We start from the raw sequence: 14,777 nt of genomic DNA on the forward strand, positions 1-14,777 counted from the left end.
AATGAAATAAAGGCATTATAATCAGATAGGAAAATTCCAGATGTTTCAGAGAATACAGCTTTTCAGGGAAGATTCTTTTTAATAAATCATTTGTCATCAAGTTATATACCCATCCTTCTGAGGATTTTGGAGCCAGAATTACAAGATGTGTGTGTGTGTGTGTGTGTACCCAAATCCTTTAATCCTATGTAAATATTCAGATTTTCAGACCAAAAAAATTTAATTAACCTTTGATGGTTGCACATTTCACTCATATTTTGAAGGCAAATACTTTAAAACTTAAAATATGAAGGAAAGTAAAATCAAAATCTCAAAGGCAATATAAAATATATTGTGAATACCTTAATAAACCATGCTTCAGAAATAGACATAAATAACCCCAAGATCATAAAGGAAGGAAATAGAAAGAAGAGATGGAAAATGTAATTACTGAAATAAAACAATTATACTGTTAAAAGTACCTCTTTGAATGAATATTGATGATGGCGAGTCATACTAGGTTAGTGCCAGCTAAGGATCAGTGAGTTCTCCAAATGTCTTTAGTGAGAGTTGATCTTTTCCTGTTTACATATATACTTTATTTTCATTCATGAGCTTCCTATATGATGTCTAATAAGAAATCCTTCTCTCAACAACAGTTATTGGTCAGTGATCAAGTAATAAAATAAATCAGGATATACATGTTTATTTGTATGGATGTATATTCATGCAGGAGTGTGTGTGTGTATCCTAATTATAAAATATACTCATTTTAAAAAGCACATAAAAATGAAAAAAGACCAATGACCCCGTAAATAAACTCTTCAAAAGTAATAATCATTATTATTTTAGCTTATATATCTCAAATTTATTATATTTTTAAAGAAAACATATTTTTATATATATATATATAAACCCACACATATATATTAACAGATTTTGGATCAAAATGTATTAACTTTTGGAAATTCTTAATTTTTCATTTAGAATCCTCAGTGTTTTTCCATGTCAAAAAATATTTATTGAAAGCAATCTACAGTTGACTTCTTAATATCTCATTGTATTTATATCCCATAATTTATTTAACCTTCCCCTATCATTGGACATTTATGATGTTTGCACATATTTGCCATATGAATAATGCTTCAATTAACACTTTTATCTATTGTCTTTTAGTCTCTTATATTAGTTTCTTTTGATAAATTACTATAAATGGAATTTTCTAAGGCATGGTTATGAACATTTTAATACTCGACATATATCACTAAATTGTTTGTTTATATAACATACATTTCTTGTCAGCAATGTATAATAGTTACTATTTAATCAAATTCTTAACTCTATGTATTAGCATTTAACTTTTATCACTTTGATACATGAAAAAGCTATCAGTTTTTAAATATAAATATATTTGCTTATTAGTGAATATTTGTTTATGTCATATGCTCATTTTTCTTTATAGTTTAAGAGTTCTATGTATTCTCACAATATTAACCCTTTGTCTTCATTTAACAAGTATTTATTGAGCATCTACTTTATGCTAAGCTTTATGCTAGACACGGGAGACGCTTTATTGAATAAAATAGAAACAGTTTCTTCTTTTCTCTCCGATCTCAGTCAGCCTTTCTTCTTTGCTCATGGAGGTTACAGGCTATGAGAGACAGGCATTTGAACAAGTAGGTTTATAGGAGGAGTATAGGTTGCTATGGAAACCTAAAGGATCAGCACTGTGCAGACCAGTCTGTATTAGTCTTAGGCCTAATATAGTTTTTCCTAACAGTCCTGCCTACAAGGTTGACCCTTAGATTTCATGAGAATTCCCACCATTCTATATTAAGAAAGACTCACTGTGCCTGAACCACTTGTCCAAATGACGTGATTTATACTGAACACTTGCTCTCCTTCTGAGAGTCTTGAATCTTGGTACTTGCTTGGCAAAGGCTGCCTATGCGACCAGCCCCCCAACAAAAACTTTGAGCACTTAGTTTTCTAATGAGCTTCTAATGCAGATAACATTTCATAAGTGTTGTCACAGCTTATTAGTGTAAGAATTAAGCATGTTCTATGTGACTCCACTTAGAAGATCTTTGGAAGCTTGTACCTGGTTTCTCCAGACTTTACCCCATGTGCCTTTTCCTTTTGTTGACTTTTATTTCTGTCTTGTTGCTGTAATAAATCTTACCTGTGCATATGGTGGATGCATCCTATGCATACATCCTAGTAAATGCGGGAACTTTGGTGCGGCTTGAGGACGCTGGACAGTGGTACCCACCCAGTCCTACTCCATCTTTTGTAGGGGCATGTGAGGACATGTGAGAAACTAATAGCATCAGTTAGAGTTGTACTCATATCACACTGTTTCAAAGCAATTTAACCATGTCTCAAAACAATAGTTTTAGAGGGAAGAAAAAAGATCCAGCAATCAACGAGTTAAAATGTATAGCATTTGCCATCTGATGAAAAATTACCAACATTTCAAAAAAGTGAGAAAATATGACCCATAATGATGAGAAAAATTGATCAAAACTCATCTAGAAATGATGCAAGTGATATAGAGCAGATAAGGACATTTACATAGTTATTTAACTATTCCATATATTTACAAAGCTAGAGGAAAGATTGAATATTTAGGGAATAATAAACAAAATACCCCAATTAAAATTCTAGAGATGAAAATTATAATGTCTGAAACTTTAAAAAATGCACAAGATAGGAAAATGTAGTGATTACATATTAGACATTGCTGCAGGAAAGATCAGTGAAGTTGAAGATATAACAGTAGAAGTTACTCGAAATAAATCACAGATAATAAACAGCTATAAAAATTGAAAGGGGTAGTAGAAAACTATAGGAAATGCCAGACAGCCACATATTTGTGTAAACAGAATCCAAAAAACAAGATAGAAAGAAAATTTGAAAAAATTTGAAAAGACACAAAGTGCCACAAAAGAGAAGTATGGAGGAGATGAAACAGACTCTGGCCAGAGATGAACAGGAACCATTAGAAACATCCCTTTTCATTCCTGACCCCATCAGACTATCCCTGAATATCTGTGTTCTGTACAGCCTGTGAATAGATATTCTACATGAGTAAGTAAATATGTCTCTTTTCATCTCAGGAAGAAGCAGACAGCTGAATGATGCATCACCTTGTGTTTTTTTCCATACTTCTCTGTCTCACATCCCTTCTTCCTCAACCTGAATGCTCTGAGACTGCACTTCTCTGTAAAGCATGAAAATTTGAATATTACCTCAGGCCTTTGTTTTTAGAAGACTCCACTTAAGCCTCTCTCGCATTCCAGAGATGGTCCACACTCTGTCCACGGAGTGCGTTTCCTCCCTGAATAAGCCTTTTCCCCCTTTACTCTGGCCTTTGAATTCTTTCCTGCACAAAGTCAAGAACCCATACTTCACTGTCCCAGGGACTCAGACATGACTGGGGATGTGACCATCCCCTCGAGACCCCCTCTCTCTTGCAGCAGTACTACCTGCTCAAAGGAAATGCTTCCTAATGCATCAGGCAGAAACATGACTTTCTTCATCAAGCTTTCTTATGCTACTTGTACACAATTACTATGCTACACTACTATACAGCCCTCTAAAAAGCCAAGGGTCTTAACTGAAACCCACATCAAAAGGGTCAAAAAGTGACAAAACTCTGTCCAAGAAGTGTACAGAATAGAAGACTCTGATTTTAAGACAGTGTGATACAGGAATGGAAAGAATCACAGAATGTGACAAGGGGCTAGGGAATTGAAGGCTTGAGAAGAGTACAGAGTACTTGACATGAGTGCTGTGGAATATGGGCATGAACTGATTCAGAATAAAAATAAGATTGTTGGAAGAAAATACTCAAGCTGTTTGAGGTCAATGATTGCAAATGTATATTGGCCCCCATTTGCACAGTTGTATCCACCACTTGTCAGTATTCTGGGTATGGAAAGGGGGGCTCTGGGACTTGTCCAAATATGGATGGAGTTGTAGTAGGGCAAGTGAAAGAGAAGGACAAGAGGTCAAGGAGATTAAGGATATTTGCAAGTTACTTTAAAGAGAAATAGATTCTAAACTGCACAGTGAATAGAAAAATAAATTAAGGAGGCTGCAGGGGAGTCCAGAAAGTATGTTGGGTCTCAGTGAAAAACAAATAATTGTATTCTTGGGAATAATGGAGAGAACCAGAAGAAAAGAAGCTTGTGATCTGGGAGGAGAATGTCTGAGTTTACAGTGTCAAAAGTGGGAAAATGTCCCAAATGTAAGTGGATTGTTATAAATGGGTGGCTGACATGGTGTAAAGCCAGTAACTCCAAAAACTAGTGGAGATGTAAAACAAAACTGTAGAGCAAAAGCAAGAACCACCTTTTAGGATATTTTATTGATCATGTCAACTTATTTCATATTGTTTAACTAGACTGCTTATTTGAGGATTGTATATTGACTGCTTTGCTTCACTAACTTTTCTTCACTGTATCATATATGCTCACTTGAGTTCAGAAGAACAGAACATAGTGTTTAGATAAATAGAAGATGAAATTTGGAGGAAGGAGAAGGAACCCACTTGTTGTTGAGGATGGGAGAGGCAAGCACAAGCTGAGTCAGGTTGGTTCAGTCACCCTGGTTCAGACAGTTTCTAGGTCTTACTTCTCTCATATGTAAATGAAAATAATACTACTAGTTAAGTTGTTTTAAGGATTAAGTAAATGAAATTAATATGTCATGCTTGATATGTAAAAAGAACTTAAATAAACAAGTGCACATGGGTTGAAATGCAGTTCTATTAGTATCATCTGATATTAGTGTAAGATTTTAGTGAAAGATCATAAATAGTATACTAAAGTATAAAAAGAATGGTGTCTTAATCACAGTGACTATGCTTTCTGGGGGAGTGTCATAATGTGTGTCAGACTTAGCTCTTCAGTATTTCTTAGACTATTCTATTTGGTAACCCCTTCTCGCAAATTGCATTCATAAGTTCATTACTTTTCAGTCTGGTGTGGTAGGTAATTAATTCCTGAAGATTTTCTGCCTGGTGATTCCTGAAGACCCGTTTAAGAGAAAATGTAATCAAATGTAAAAATGGTTTTATTTAAATTATAAAGTTATAGGTAAACGTTTTCATTTCTGGTGAAGATAGAATAAATGATCTACAGATCTAAGACTGGACACTGCCAAAGCAAAATGGTGGCAGAAGCTTAACAAAGAAAGTGAATTGCGTTGAACTCTGCTTCTGATCTTTATTTCTGCTTGTTTCAAAGGTCTTGAATGGGACATTGGGATGCTGAGCCTCATTTTATCCACCTCAAAATACAATCCAGTTGTTGCTACTTACCCCCAAGGTTTTGTAGATGCCCAAGTGAAATAATACACATACCATGTGATTTTTCTTAGTAACTCCACAGAAAAAGGAGATACCATTCATTGGTGGCACCCCAGCCAGCTGGCTCATATTTTTCAGTTACATTTGGGCTTTCAGCTGTTGCTGGGCAGGAGCCATCTCCCCTACATTTTTTTTAAATCACTCTGTAAAACATTCTAGTTTACCAGATGGTTCTCTTTATATTGTAAAGCCCATTGTTTGCTGTTAACTTGAGTCATTGTTTTTCCCAAAGTAAAGAAAAAATACATATTGAATGCAAAAGAAGTTTCTTTCATAGAGTAGGAAGTTGATTTAATATAAAATGAGCATCTAACCTGGCACATTTTGTTGCAGTACTGACATCCCAGGAATTTACTTGAAAATGAGCCAAGTGCATTTAAAATTCCTATTACCCAGCAATGGGCAGCTCTGGGTTACATGCATATTAATCAACAGGGACTGCTGGAAACCCAGATGTGCAGGTGTTTTGCCTACATAAACGTGCGTGTAAAAATGATTTGCATATTCAATTTCTCATGGCAACTCATTGGAGCAGCCTGTAGTTGGGTGATTTCCTGAAAATCCCAACTGAGAATTTCCATTTATTTAGAAAAACAGAAATAGGAAGGCAGCCTTAAATTATAAAGTAATCCTTGGTTTCTGTGAAAGGCACCATGAGCCTTACTAATTATATAAAATGTTTGTGTCACACAGGATAGTAAAATAATTATGATGATATGAATATAAAGAAAAACTAAACAGTTGAGTGAGTTTTATAAACTATGGATTAAATATGAATATGAAACTAAAGGTAAAAATGGTGGCAAGCGAGTTTTGGCTTAAATATTGATAGGTTTAGATGTTCTCATTGAATATGGATAGACCAAGATATATACAGCGTTTTCACAGAAGACCATTTATAGTATACTATCAGATACACATCGTACTCAAAAGCTATAAGATTAAATAAGTAACCTGAAAGATGACAGCTAATGTATTCTTAATATTCTCTTTAGCTGTTTTAAGGGACTCTGGAAAACATTCATATGCTTCGTATCATTTGTGCCTCTGTGTGTGCGTGCACATGTATATGCATGTATATTTAATAGCCAATAAGATCATTGATTTCTTTCTCAAAAAAAATGAAAAAAAGACAACTAATTTCAAGGAAATAGTCAGACTCTGGTCAATCAAGCCATGTGTTCCACAGTTTGGTCTTCTTGATAAATCCTGTTGTTTGGCTATGGAGTATTATTCTTTGGCATGCCTCAATAAGAATAACTTCAGACAACTCACACAAGCACTTTGGCTGTCGTTAACTCGAGTGATTAAATATGGAAAAACAGTCTTGAACCTCTTGCCATTCTCCTCTCACTGAACTTGCATTCACTCAGTTGCCATGTTTTAATCATATTCCTAGTTGTTATTTTGGCCATCAGTGCTGAATCGAGACCATGAGGCACAGTGTTGAATGTCATTTCTTCCCCGTCAATGAAGCCATGTGCATTCTGGCCCCCTTTTGTTTCCAGAGCCATGCCCTTTCTGGCTCTTATATCTCTGCCTTCCCACCAGTGTTGACCAGAGTGTACCTTTTCTAGTCTGCATCTGGCCAGCAGTTTGAACACTGGCTGACTGGCAAATGGCTTCTCATATGGCATGGGTGACAAGCAGAATTAAAAGCCATCAAGCACCCCTCATTCTATATGTCCTAAGTGTGTGCATACAAAGGAGATTCATATTTTGCATTTAGAGATTTCAACCAACTAACACAGACACGCACACACACACGTGTAAGTCTACCATACTGGGCATAACTGGGATTGTGCTATCATCCAGTACTGTCATTAAGGAATCTGCCAGGAGGCTTTTCTCCTTTCCAACCAGATTTTGTATGTCATTAATGTTGTATTTACATGCTTCTTAGATGAAGTATGGCATTTACCCTTTGGGGCAGCATGGAAAGCAACAGACACAAAGGCGTATTCTCAACGTTTCTTAACAGACAGCATAGCAAAGACTAAGAGAAAATATTTAGATTATCTTTTTGGTTTATATTCACACTCTTTCTACTACCTGAGCAAAATCCTTATATTAAAGATTCACGTGTCCCTTTATGATCAGGCTCACGTCCTATATACATTCATTATATCCACAGGGTTATTCTGGTTATTATTATGTAGTCATTGCATCGGCATTTTTTTGCATCACTGAATCACTTATGAGCCATTGAACCATTTTTATAAATTGTGTTTATAATATAGTATAATTGCCACAAACAAATATGAGAGAGTAACAAATGTAAATGGTAAGAAGTAAATGATGTGAAAACACATTACAGAAAATATCTGTTACCCCGTTAACTAAAAGTTAGCTGAGATGAACTGATCAGCTTTGTTCAGCCCAGACCTCAGAGCAGGTGTGCAGTGATATCGAATCATGGTTCTGTAGCATTCATATCTTACACTTGCAAATCATTGCTCAAAATCACAGTTCTATGGCTTTCATACCTTACATGTAAGCAAAATACATTTTTCCTATTATCATATGTGCTGTTATATCTTCATAATAACTCAGTTGCCTAATGGGCCCTCAATAAACCACCTAGACCCCCACAAACCACATTTTGAGAACATTTACTCCAAGAAATTTATACGCTTTTCTCTTTGGGGTTAAACAAACTAGATCTAGATAATTAGACAAGTTCTTTCCCCAAGGTCGCACAGCTAATTAACTGCAACTGGCAAGAGCTCCAGCCTCCTCATCCCCCTACTGCACCATGTACCCACAGCCGGCACTGATTACTGGCAATCTGCCTGGATGACGGACAGTTCTCAAACGCTGGTGAGCAGCAGCCACAGCCTGAAGACTTGTTAAAACACAGGTTACTGGGCCCTATCCCAGAGTATCTGACTCAGTAGACCTGGGATGGGGCGAAGGATCTGCATTCCTCACAAGTTCCCAGGTGATATCACTGCTGGTAGAGGACTGTGACTCTTGGAGAACCTCTGGTGTCTTGCTCATCTCTGATAGTCCTCTATAAGGGTGCTCCCCAAATTTTAATAGGCATACACATCACTTAGGGGTCTTGTTAAAATGCAGATTCTGCCTCTCTGATGAATTCCTTAATAATGCCAGGGCTGCTTGCACAAGCCACACTTTGAGGAAAACTCAAAAACATGCTCAGCTACCAAGTCGACATGGGAGGAAAAACTGGAAACATGTAGTTTATCCCAGAAAAATAAAGAATTCCTCAAATACAGCATCACTTCCAAGAGGACGTGCTTGGATACACACCTGAAGCCATCCCCAACAACCCTAGGAGGCAGGGTGTGTCACTCGTGTCCAGTTCTCTTATGTCGCCACAGCCAGCACTTCCCCGGGCTCTCTTAGGGTCCCTCGTTTGGTCTCAGTCTTACTCCCTTCCTTTGAGTAGGGTGGTGGTTTTCAGTGTCTTCCAGGCCAAGAAGCCCCAGTGCTTGTGTGAAAGGGGAGTGTGTAGGAGGGTCCAGGCTGATACTCTTTTGACCTGGTACTAAGCTGCCTGTCTTGTGACCAAAGTATACTACTGCCTCATTAGACTGTCTTTTCAGCTCAGAGATCTGTAACAAAATAAGCAAACAAGGCAGATGTGTGTGTGGTGAGGGAGGTGGTTCATACACCCAGGTTCTAACCCAGCCTTAGGATCAGAGGTCCTTCATGTAATGTTTACCCTGTGACTCAATAGCATAGATCCTTCTGGCTTTCTCCTCTCTCTTAGACTTTGCCAGTAGCAATTTTGACCTTCGTTTTCCTATCCTAAATGCTCAGATCTCTGCCTTTTGCAGTTTAAGTTTAAGTGAACCATATATGTCTTGGCAAACTCATTCTCATTCATGTTTATATTTATTCCTGATACCTTGTGTTATTCAGCCAGCAGTATTTTTTGTCACTGAACCAACAATACTTACTGTGTGTCGTTCTTAAGCCAATATTTGCTCCATGCCATGCCCTATACTAGACCCTGGGGATTTACCGAAATCTTATCCAGATCATGTTCCTGCCTTTGAAGAGATTTATATTAGTCCAGAGGGCACGTGGAGGGAGAGAAGGGGCCCAGACCAGTAAACTGACTGTCTCAATCCATCTCCCTCCCAATCTGTTATCTACAAAAAGTACTGATTCTGATATAACTTGGGATAGGAAAGGCTTAAAGTCACCTTCAAAATACTCTATCCTGAGGGATCCATTAAAGAGTTTTAACCAGTGTGGATGACCCAATCTGATTTGTATTTTGGAAAGATCACTCTGGCTGCTGTGTGTGCATGTGTGTGTGCATGTGCGTGTGTGTGTGGATGTGTGTGTGGGAGAAAGAGAGAGAGGGATGCAGGGAAAGATAGGGATGGAGGGAGGGAGAGAGATCAGTTAGACAAAAAGAAATCCAGTTAAGAGGTAATGGTGGTCTGAACTAGTGTGGAAATAAAAAGAAGGAGATACAAGGAAGCCACAGAGAATTGAATCAGTGAACTTGATAATGGATTGGACTGTGATAGGAAGGGCAGGAGAATGCTAAGAAATAATAAGAGATTTCAGTTGTTAGATTTTGCATAACCTTGCAGGATAGAGGTGACCTATTTCGTAGATGAGGTGAAAGTTCTAAAAATGTTGATCACGTGCCCAAGGTGGAAAGAATTAATAACCAGATAGTAGAACCCAACTCACCCTGACAATGAAGCCATGATCTTCATCAGGATGTGTTCATTTTGGTATCAAAAATAGTCAGCTCCCTCGGGCTCAGAAAGCAGACTGCCTGAAATGGAATCCAGGTTTCACCACAGGCTAGAGGTGTGGCCCCAAGCATGTTTTTGAATCCCCTCCATCTATATGTTTCTCATGTAGATAATAAAGATAAAAAATAGTTGAAACTTCTTACATTTGTTTAGTGTATTTCATGGCACATGTAAGCACCCGATAAAGGGGAGGCACTGTCACGATATTGTTGTTTAGCAGCTACTCTTCCCCAGCATTCTTAGCGTGGTCGTATGCTTTCCAGTGAGAGGCAGCAGGGATCTAGCCCCTTGACTGCATGGACGTATGAGCACTGGGGCAAGCTCCTGTGGCTCTCTGTCTGCTTGCCACTTCGGCAGGGCTCACCTGTCCCTCTAGCTCTTCCATGTCTTTAGAGGAGGAGTTCTCCATGATGTAGACCTTGTGTCTCTCTTTTCCATCTAGATCCTCTGTCCATGTGGTCACATCCATTTTTCTAACTTTAAATGCCATCTCCATTCTGACTCGCATTTTTCTATCTCCAGTCCTCTGCCTTGTGCCTCATTTATTCATCTACCTCTTGACATCGCCACATGAATGCCCAAGAGCCCAAAACAGAACTCCTGACTTTTCTCCCCAAACCTCCTCCTCTCTAGACTTGTTGCTTTTCAGTTAATGGAAATTCCTTCAGTTTGCTTAGACTAAAAACAACGGTGCTAATTCTTTTCCTTGCATCCCAGAGCTAGTTTGTAGCAAATCCTATTAAGTATACCTTCAGAATAAATCTAATCCTAGCACTTCACACCCCCTCTGCTGCTCCCACCCTCACCTGAGCCAGCTGCATCACTCACCTGGATTAGTGCACAAGCCTCCTGTTTTATCTCCTTGCTTCTCTCCTTTGCAGCTGCAGTATATGTTCAACAAGGCAGCCACGGTGGTCCTTGAAAATGTGTGCCAGATCACATCACGCTTCTGCTCTAAACCCCCTGAAAGTGTCCCATGATCTAAACACCATGGTGTGTGCTTGTGTCATGTTTGTGACCACACTGCCTACTGCTGTTCCCTGCGGGAAGTGCTCCAGCCACATGAGCCTTATTGCTGGTCACGGAACTCACCAGGCACACTCCCGTTTCAGGGCCTGTGTAATTGCAGTGCTGTCTGTCGGGAAGGCTCTTCCTCTAGGCACTCAGACAGCTACCTTCCTCACTTTCTAAGGTCCCTAAGCCAGTCATCTCCTTGGCGAAGCCTTTCCTGATGTCTCAGATTTAAGCAACCAGTGTTCCGTATCCCACTTCCCTGCTTTATTTTATTTTATTGTTTTTAGCTTTTATCATGCTTTTTAGCTGAACTCACCTATACACACACACACGTGCATGTTTTCTTTTCTCTACTGGAAGTAAGCCACATAAAGTTTGGGACTTTATTTTGTTCATTTCTGTGTCCTCAGTACCTGGAATGCTATCTTACACATGTTATTTCCTCAGTAAATATTCACTGAATGATTGAGTGCACTGAAATTTTCTGCTGTTTGTGATTTCACTCCTATTTCTTATTAGGTGTCCCTTTGAATAATTCCCTATCTCAATACATCTCATTTTAGAGCTTCAGAAAAATGCAAATCTCTCATCAGTAAGTAATTGGTTCACTTTCCTGTCCTGGGCTAGCTTTTTGCACCATAGACTTTATGCCCATCCAAGCCGCTGACCCTCCACTTTCTTTGCCAAGTGTTGCTGCTCTACACTGTCTCCTGAAGCTTCTTCTCGTCAAAACAGGTTTTGATGCAGGGCTCCCCCCAGCTGGCTCCACCTCTTCCTGGATGTTACCCAAACTCAATCTATTTTTAAGAGTTATATCAATCAATGTAGGAAAATAAGCAAAGATGATACACTTTCAGCATGTTTGTTACATAAAAACACTGAGACGTTTCCATAATTCAGATCTTTGTATATAACTCCAAGCTCCGAAATCTTTCCTGCATGTGGCTTACCAAATATTATCACAACCATTCTTGAATGTTGCTGCATAAATTGCATTTAACATTTTATTTATATTGCTATGAATCGTTTCTTTGGAATGTTTTTCTAAGTTCTCTTATATCAATGTGATCATATATCCCAAGTGTCTGGAAGAGTCCTAATTTGGTGTCTCATTCTAAATAATCGCCAGCTTCCCTGGTGGCTCAGATGGTAAAGCATCTGCCTGCAATGCAGGAGACCCGGGTTCCATCCCTGGTTGGGAAGATCCCCTGGAGAAGGAAATGTAAACCCACTCCAGTACTCTTGCCTGGAAAATCCCATGGACGAAGGAGCCTGGTAGGCTATAGTCCATGGGGTTGCAAAGAGTCAGACATGACTGAACGCTTCACTTTCTATATAATCATAGATTCCCCCCTTTTATTCATAAGCATCCATTTGGGATGACAACTTGTATGGTCACCTTACTTAGGGATGTAAGATTTGACCCTTTGTCCTTTGTGCCAGGTAGTTTTCTGTTCAGTTCAGTCACTCAGTCGTGTCTGACTCTTTGCGACCCCATGAACCCCAGCACGCCAGGCCTCCCTTGTCCATCACCAACTCCCGGAGTTCACCCAAACCCATGTTCATCAAGTCGGTGATGCTATCCAACCCTCTCATCCTCTGTCGTCCCCTTCTCCTCCTGCCCTCAGTCTTTCCCAGCATCAAGGTCTTTTCCAATGAGTCAGCTCTTTGCATCAGGTGGCCAAAGTATTGGAGTTTCAGCTTCAACATCAGTCCTTCAAATGAACACCCAGGACTGATCTCCTTTAGGATGGACTGGTTGGATCTCCCCACAGTCCAAGGGACTCTCAAGAGTATTCTCCAACACCACAGTTCAAAAGCATCAATTCTTCAGTGCTAAGCTTTCTTTATAGTCCAACTCTCACATCCATACATGACCACTGGAAAAACCATAGCCTTGACCAGATGGACCTTTGTTGGCAAAGTAATGAATGTCTCTGCTTTTTAATATGCTGTCTAGGTTGGCCATAACTTTCCTTCCAAGGAGTAAACGTCTTTTAATTTCTGGTGGCAATCACCATCTGCAGTGATTTTGGAGCCCAGAAAAATAAAGTCTGACACTGTGTCCCCATTTATTTGCCATGAAGTGATGGGACCAGATGCCATGATCTTAGTTTTCTGAATGGTGAACTTTAAGTCAACTTTTTCACTCTCCTCTTTCACTTTCATCAAGAGGCTTTCTAGTTCTTCTTCACTTTCTGCCATAAGGGTGGTGTCATCTGCATATCTGAGGTTATTGATATTTCTCCTGGCAATCTTGATTCCAGCTTGTGCTTCCTCCAGCCCAGCGTTTCTCATGATGTACTCTGCATAGAAGTTAAACAAGCAGGGTGACAATATACAGCCTTGACATACTCCTTTTCCTATTTGGAACCAGTCTGTTGTTCCATGTCCAGTTCTAACTGTTGCTTCCAGACGTGCATACAGGTTTCTCAAGAGGCAGGTCAGGTGGTCTGGTATTCCCATCTCTTTCAGAATTTTCCACAGTTTATTGTGATCCACACAGTCAAAGACTTTGGCATAGTCAATAAAGCAGAAATAGATGTTTTTATGGAACTCTCTTGCTTTTTCGATGATCCAGCAGATGTTGGCAATTTGATCTCTGGTTCCTCTGCCTTTTCTAAAACCAGCTTGAACATCTGGAAGTTCATGGTTCACGTATTGCTGAAGCCTGGCTTGGAAAATTTTAAGCATTACTTTACTAGAGTGTTAGATGAGTGCAATTGTGCGGTAGTTTGAGCATTCTTTGGCATTGCCTTTCTTTGGGATTGGAATGAAAACTGCCCTTTTCCAGTCCTGTGGCCACTGCTGAGTTTTCCATGCTTATAGATTTGCCTTTTTCAGAATAACATATGATGGAATCATGTAGCCTTTGAGTCTGGCTTTTTTCAGATGGCATAATGTATTTGAGATGCATCTCTGTTGTTGCATGTACTTTCGTTTTGCATGTATTTTTTGTTTTTTTTTTTAATTTTATTTTATTTTTAAACTTTACATAACTGTATTAGTTTTGCCAAATATCAAAATGAATCCGCCACAGGTATACATGTGTTCCATTGTACAGATGCACCACAGATACCTATTCACCTGGTGAATGATGTTTGGGTTCTTTCCAAATTTTGGTGATTATGAATAGAGCTGCTATAAGCATTCATGAACCAATTTTTTGTGTGAACAAGTTTTATTTCTCCTGGGTTAATATCTAGAAGCAGAATTGCTGGATTTTATGATAAGCAACTCTTAAACTTTTTAAGAAATTCTCAACCTATTTTGCAAAGTGCTTATACAATTTTATATTCCTAGCATTGTATGAGAGTTCTAACTGCACTGTATTCTGGCAAGCCTTAAGTTATATCAGTTTCATTGTTGTAATTTGTGCTGTCCCTTTGTTTATTATTTTAACCATTCTAATAGATGTGTATGGTATTTTATTGTGGTTTCAATTTGCATTCCCCTAGTGAGTAATAAGTTTCAACGTCTTTTCACATGCTTATTTACTGTCCTTATATCTGCAGTAATGAAATGTCTATTCACATATTTTGCATATTTTCGTAACTGGTTGTTTGTTATCATACTGTTAAGTTTTGAAAGCTCATAGTCTGGATTCAAATATTTTATTAAATATTTGATAGCAAATATTTTGTCCAAGTTTTTTACTTGTCTTT

General features: G+C 38.6%; 1 long non-coding RNA gene across 1 annotated transcript; it reads right to left on the reverse strand.

Moving 5' to 3' along the window:
• Nucleotides 1-1,091: 1,091 nt before the first annotated feature.
• LOC129635357 (uncharacterized) lies at nt 1,092-10,121 on the reverse strand. The gene is made up of 3 exons (XR_008706248.1): nt 10,031-10,121; nt 2,162-2,299; nt 1,092-1,630 (listed from the first exon to the last, which is right to left on the reverse strand). It is a non-coding gene; the product is annotated as an uncharacterized LOC129635357 (long non-coding RNA).
• Nucleotides 10,122-14,777: the final 4,656 nt, after the last annotated feature.

This window comes from Bubalus kerabau, chromosome 20 (genome assembly GCF_029407905.1).
Source record: "Bubalus kerabau isolate K-KA32 ecotype Philippines breed swamp buffalo chromosome 20, PCC_UOA_SB_1v2, whole genome shotgun sequence".
Classification (NCBI taxonomy): Eukaryota; Metazoa; Chordata; class Mammalia; order Artiodactyla; family Bovidae; genus Bubalus; species Bubalus kerabau.